At 46.1% G+C, this 7,430-nt stretch overlaps 1 long non-coding RNA gene across 1 annotated transcript; it reads left to right on the forward strand.

Annotated features, from left to right (window-relative positions):
* The first annotated feature begins 729 nt into the window (after positions 1-729).
* Positions 730-2,014, forward strand: LOC135806877 (uncharacterized). The gene is made up of 2 exons (XR_010551325.1): positions 730-1,248; positions 1,645-2,014. It is a non-coding gene; the product is annotated as an uncharacterized LOC135806877 (long non-coding RNA).
* Positions 2,015-7,430: the final 5,416 nt, after the last annotated feature.

Consider the following 7,430-nt stretch of genomic DNA (forward strand, 5'->3'; position numbering starts at 1 on the left):
GAAGGACGTACAGTGAGCACTGTTTATTTGTCGACATGCATAATTTACATTAAAGTGGAAGGGGAACTACTTGCAAATTACTTTGATATGGACAGCTAAAAATGTGAAAAACAGGGAAAAGAAACGAGGTGATACAACACACCAAACATGTGCCACAGCGCGAAAAGAAATCAGCAGAAGAATACATTGTATGAGAAAAAAAGTTTTTAGGTTTATAACCTGAGTATGGCTTGCAGCCCTGCGTTTCAGCCCGGGGCAGCACACTACAGTCGTAGTGTATTTGGTACATACTCACAACGGGCTGGCGTGTGCTCAGCGCATATAAACTCACTGCGGGCTGGCGACCAGCCCGACCTTGCACATGTAAACACCCTTGGCGGGCTGGCCCGCTTGCTCCAGCCCGGGCTGGAGTTGCACATATAATAGGCCTTACTCTGATGGAGCCTCAAAGTTCGGAAAATTGTGCGTTTTTCGTACTTGCAAGTGGCCAGAAGTACATGTACAACAAAATACATGAGTATCCCTTTAAAGGGGAACTCCGGTCCAAAATCACCCCCATTTTTTATTGCGGAATCCATTAGAGTATGTCGTAAGTGGTAGAATGGCGAAAACCGGAAGCTTCTACGACAAGGATAACATACCTAAATTACCAATTGCAATTTTCCATATTTGGCACGAGGGGGCCCCCGCCCACCCTGTGACGTAAAACGTTCTCAGTGAGCTCCAAATTTTTTTATTCAAATGGTAGACCTGCAGAAATTTTGAAAAAGGTATTCACTGTTTTTTCTTCAATCAATAACCCTTGTACTAGTATTCATTCGATCATCATGTTGGAGGAAGAGGAGACCACGGGAGGTGTGGAGGTGGACGCCACTTTGGATTCAACAACACCGAGGCCTTTTAGGTTCGAGCCGAAGCGCGCATCAGCGTCTGCGAAACTGTCTACAAGTAATATTTCTGAGACTACAAAACAGATGAACGTGAAGAGAACGCTTTGGTTGCAAGTGCTCGCGTGAGAAGCACTGCTTGATGCCGTTGCGGACAATGCAGCATGATGTGGAGCGAGGTCGAGTCGACTTGTTGCTGGGAGGTTCCTGCAGCTTTTAGTAAACGCGGCGAGCAGGAAGGGCTGCAGTGCGTCACGCAGCACTCAGAGTTTGCTGTTGTTTGCCTGCAAAAATCAGTGCTCGAGGTTGCATTGCTTTCCTTCGAAGAATTTCGGGCAAGGTGTGGACCGTGGTCAAACAGGTGAGGATTCACTGAATCGGTTTCATTATTTCCTTTCTTTCCATGTTTTATGTACCGGTACAAAGTAGATGGGAAGTGTTGTGCAACGATTTTGTGTAAAGTATTCAAATTCACCAACTTCCATCACACAATCATGAAGTTCTATTGCACCCATGCCAATATAATTATACTGGTACAACGATGTCTTTCATTCATACTATTCCTAGCACTGTAAGTGTTTCAACTGTGTGTAAAAGTGATGTAAATTTGAAAAAAGGCCAAAGTGTCTTTAGTATAGCAGCCCATAGAAATATTAATTCGAATCCGAAACTATTTACACTGAAACTATTTACTTTTACACAATCATGAAGACACTCGTGGTATGTGTATCTACATCTCTCCAACTGTTTTGTGCAGGATTTGGAGACATGTGGCGTATAGACAATACACATGGTTCACCCATGGATACTTTGGACGCAAGCAGCGGCGTGTGATACCGTCTTGCGTGGTATGGAAGATAAAGCAGCTGTACCAGAAGCCAATGCAGATGCGCACTGGGGCTTTGAGGAAGCAGTTGGACATGATGATGATGATGATGATAATGCTTCTTGGCCTGGTTGACGTTCACATAATCATTGGTACATGTGCATGCAGAAAACAGTTGACAGACACGATTTATAACTATTCTTGACTCGGGCAATATTTGTGTTTTCGGGTGGGCGCATGCTTTGCACCAATGCAGCTGCATGAACAATCTGGTAAAGTTGACAGATACAATGGCACAAGACTGTACTGTGTCCGGGAGCATGGGGTTGTGCCAGTGCCGTTGCGAATGCCGAGAATGGTTGTATGCACATCGTTCAACAGGTCCTTCAAGAAGTTGCAGGACATTGTCGTGCAGCTTCTTGGCCACTTTGTGCTCTTGGTGTATTCCAGCCTGTACCTGAGCACACCCTCCTTGGTTTTGGCGTGCGCTCTCCCTATATTGGCATTGTGGGACAGACATGCCGACTGTACCCGTGCTCTCATGCCATTGTACGAAAAGTGGACACGTTTTGGTGCCCACTTCAGTATGACAGCATGGAAAATTTCCAGACTACAAATCATACTGTACCTTGTATTTGTGGCAGTGTAGCTGCAACCGGAAAGTAACGCAATGGAAACTTACAGATAAAGAGAACCGAAATAACACACATGATAATGTTCCATGTACATTACATCAATTCTCGACTTCACTGACTAGGATTTTGAGTTGGACTGTAGTCGTTTAGAGCTACGTTCTGGACGGCACAAAATCATGCCGTTCACTTACCTCATCGTGCTCACGTTCCTGGACGTAAATCGAAGATGGTCTGCTTTTGCTGGCAGCAGAGGTAGAGGAGCTACTAACTATTAGTATGACATGCTCCGCCAAGTTTCAGGATGGCAGAGACCCTGGCTTCAAGCGTCGCTGCTGCTTCTGCTTATAGCCACCAATGCTTTGTGCAAACTCTTGTTGGAAATCTCTTTCATAGCACATCTCAGTGAAATGCTCAGTGCAGACACGATTATTTTTCGTCGGAGAAAAATCCTTCCAACATACTCTCCATAGCCAAGCTGTCGTCAGGTTCGCGTCAGCCAGAGGAAAGCCATGCTACGACAGCCCGCAGGCGCCTCTTTCTTCGTGACATTGTTGCATCCAGAGACGCAGCAGCGAGTCGTGACAATAAATCGGGCATGGCACAGAACAACAAGCACTTCAACAATGGCCAAGGACTTTTCATTCTTGCTTCAATTATTTGAAAATTTCATCTGAGTGGACCGGGCTGAGAACGTTTTACGTCACAGGGTGGGAGGGGGCCCCTCGTGCCAAATATGGAAAATTGCAATTGGTAATTTAGGTATGTTATCCTTGTCGTAGAAGCTTCCGGTTTTCGCCATTCTACCACTTACGACATACTCTAATGGATTCCGCAATAAAAAATGGGGGTGATTTTGGACCGGAGTTCCCCTTTAACAAGGTGTCCAGGTATGCCAGAGATCAACATGGAAAAGAAAAAAAAACACTACTTCTTCTATTCATTAGTTGACTTCTTTTGCAATAAATATTTTTTTATTGCCAAATTAGTTTGAGTTACCTTTGAAAATTATCATGTTCAACTGTTTTCCTAATCGTCATACTCGTCCAACCGATGCCAACCTCACCCTGTGAATAATCAGCTCATCTCTCCCGTAGGTCCACCTCTCAAGAGTCCTTCCATCATGATCGAACATCAACTATACCTCATTTTTTTTAATTATTAGAGCAAAATCTATAGCCTACACAGTCATGCGTGCACGGCTAGCTGCTAAAATCCAGAGGTCACGACTTCGTATCATGAATAATGTACATGTACGCAGAGTCAGTTTGTGGACTACCCGTCACTATCTCGTCCACCCCGGGCCGCGGGATACTTGATTCACTCGCATCTTTTGCCACATGACATTGTACTGTATCAGTGTGAGAAAGAACTTTGAAGAAGACGAGTTCGAGCATACAAATGAATATTGATTGTATTGCCATGATTTCTACCTTGCTTTTCACTGAAAACACTATCTGCATGACCTCCGAACCCCTTACCATGGAGCTCACCAGCACTGATCAGGTGCATTGTACACAATTATTGTGTAGCCTACACACTAGAACTGTGCTACAATCATGTGGTTATGCTCCTACTTCCGAAAGGATGCCAAATTATGCTCCAAAGTATCAACCACCAAATTATGCCAATAATTATGCCGGCACAATCCGCGGGTGCCTATCCCTGGCACTTTGTCGGCTCGAACTGATCGGCGCTCTTTGAATTTGTGTGTCAACACTGTTGAGTTGTTCGATGTTAAATAAATACTACTACTACACTGACCAAGTACGAAGTCAATATTAGATTTATCACGCCAAACAGTCCGTATTTCAAATTCCAGAACGATAATAATAACCTCGTGAATTCCGGTTTTATGATTGCACAACCGTTGCACCATCACCTACTCATACAGTGACCATGCTGCACTAGGCACCGTTCAACTGCGCAACCCATAAGCATGCAGTCAAATATAAGCAGTCAATATAGCCCTAAGGAGTGAAATATGCAGAAATATTGGACTGCCTGTAGATCTACATGTAGTGAAAATCAATGGGAGTCAATACTAAGAAAGTAAGAGAGTGATCAATTGTATTATAATGTAGCACACAGTCACACACTACACAAACAAAGCACCTATGACTATGTGCAGCCTGTACTAAAGGCTGTAGGAATCTTACTCGCGCGCGCGTGCTCAACTGCTCGTGCAGGGCGCCCGGCGGCCCGGCCGGCCGCATGTAAACTTGACTCACGCGATCAGATTTTACTTTGTGGTTCTTCTCGCGCATGCGCATGGTATCATGGTTATGCGCGCTACATGTACACACCACCAGACTACTATCGACTATCGTCACCAGAAAAAAACCTGTCAATGCTGCACAGACAGTGATAATCATGGCACGTACACTGTAGTGGACTAGCATGTGCAGCATTGGCCTGATTTGTTTTAGCAACGATAGTCATGTACAGACAGTAGATCTACATCTACAGTCAGTAAAAGAGCAACAGTGGTGGTTCGGGTGTAGATGTACGTTGCAGCTACATGTACGTAGATCTACACCTACTGACTAGTACAGTAGTAGACTACGGACGGTACTCATGGTACTGGTCCGTTATAAATTTTATTTACTGCACTTCTCAGCGTGAAAGCAAAGCGTGACTCCTTGATTCAGACTGTCCGAAAATTGAGGTCTTTCATGCCAGGCGTGCGAGATAATGTCCTCCGTGGTGCAGTGCGGTGGTTGTGGATCGTCCGCGACCACTCTAAAGTTTGTTTCGTGTTTGCACGCACTGTGTGTGCCGTGCCTGCAGAACAGCTTGGGATTTGATGGCTGCATAAAATGTCCGCGATGCTTGTCCGCTACGCAATTGCCTGTTGGCCTGGATCCAATGCGATCGCTGCCGAACGTCGTTCAAGCAAGCGATACTGAGTTGACTGGAGCGGCTGCAGACCGGGATCATGTCATTCAAACCTGTGACGAGTGCTGGGATGGGAAGCCAGCTACAGCGGTTTGTGAGAACTGCAACAGCAAATTCTGTGAGCTCCACGGTACTGGCCATCTAATGTCTAGATCAGGTAAAGACCACACGATCAAGAGGCTGTCTGCCTCCAGTATCGAGTCAGCAATCAGCAGGGGCAGAGTGGTCCAGCATAGATGCGCTCTACACACGACTGAAGTGCTGAAACAGTTTTGCTTGGATTGCAATCAGCTATTATGTCCACAGTGCGTACGTACTGGAGCACACAGACATGATGAACACAAGGTGATGGATATTGCCAGTGCTGCACAAAACACTCGTGATGCACTTTCCGGTAAGCTGAGCAGTTGTACATCAGAATGTGATGGTGTTGTCAGCAGTGCCATAGAGACCCTGGAGAAGAGCATTCGAATGGTACACAGTCAAACAGAGCTCGCTTCGGAGAAGGTTTCTGATTTCTTCAAGCCCCTGACGGAGGCTGTGAAGAAACGGGAGAACTCTCTTCTAACCGAGCTGGATGAGCTGAGGTTGAGGAAGCTGGAACCTCTCGAGAAGCAACTACACCAGCTTCAGGAGTGTGTGTCGAAAGGAGAGAGTGCTGCCAGCATTCTGCACTCATTCCAGGATGACATTGAGCTTCTCCATGTGTGGTCATGGGTGGATGCGTCTATCACGCAGGCCATGAAAACCGCTGAAGACAAGAAAGAGCCCTGTGTCACCAGTGGCATCGTGTTTGGCACGACGGACACCACATCACTACTCAATGACATCAGCAAAACGGGAGCAGTGCTGGATGTTGCTGATGGTACATTGAAGTGCCCCGGCCAAGCCCATGTCAGTGATCATTTCAGCATGTCCATAGAGCTACCGGACAGTATTGTCGCAAGCGACGTGGAGCAAGAACAACTGGACAACATTGGACTGGAGATATTAATATCCGGTCTTGACGAGGACACAACCAACGTGTGTACGCCGCTTACACCTGTTTCTGGACGTATACAGGCTGAACATATTCCGTTACAAGCTGGTTGCTACAACGTCTCAGCCAAGATCGGCTGTGTCCCCCTGAAGGGTAGTCCGCAGAAGCTGGTGGTGTCCGCGACTCCAAGTTTTGATGGAAATCGCTGTGGCAGTGCTTTGAGTATCACCAATGATGGTCGCTCACTGAGTTGCACTAGTGGTGGTTCTGTATCAGCATGTACCACACCCATGGCCACTGGTACTGGTAGCAGCACACTGACGGTGAGGATTGACAATACCCTATGTGGTTATATCTTTCTCTCTGCCTGTTCATCCAGTAATCCAAACCTGACAGGCCACTACCAACAGGAAAAGGCACAGTGTTTTGGTTGGTATGGCTATGATGCTACGAACTACCACACCGGCACAGCCCTTGGTCAGCGCTGGCGAACTGGTGACGTCATTCACCTCACCGTTGATCATGATCGTCACACTCTCACTGGTAGACATGAGAGAACGGGCATCACGGAAACCATCCCGAACGTCTTACGTAACCTGTACTGGATTGTGACACTCTACAACACTGGTGACAAAATCACTCTGGTGTAGGAGAACGGGTGGTGAACACTTCAGATTGCCTTGGCTATAATTATGATCAAGCAGTGTCTTGACTTCTCAGTGATTTGATCTGTTACGTAATACATCAATGAGTGCACTACAATACTACTCAAAGTAGCAGGTATATGTATAGGGTAATTCCCCTCCACTCCTGCTTTTTGCATAATTACAGTATACCTTTTCAGGGTGGTAATTTCCCTACCAGTTTTTATCAGTGTATTACTGCATAGATTGTCCTGGGTGGTTATTTCCATACCAATTGTCATCTGTGTCCTACTACTGCGTAGATTTCTGTCATTCTTGGGGAAGACTCTGGGTGAGTCTCACACAAACTGGGAATTTGTTGTTGTTGTGGAAGGCAGGGTGATGTTGAGCATGTGATGTGGCAAATGCACATCCGATGTTGCAAGTATACGTGATCCGACCTGCCTGGAGCTTCTCCCTGTTCCTGCCAGGTGTGTGTCCAGTAAGGGTGACAAGTTAAACTGATTTGAAATCGCTTCCCATGAGAACGTATACTATTCTCTTACCGGTTAGACTTAGTAGTGA

This window comes from Sycon ciliatum, chromosome 1 (assembly GCF_964019385.1).
Source record: "Sycon ciliatum chromosome 1, ocSycCili1.1, whole genome shotgun sequence".
NCBI lineage: Eukaryota > Metazoa > Porifera > Calcarea > Leucosolenida > Sycettidae > Sycon > Sycon ciliatum.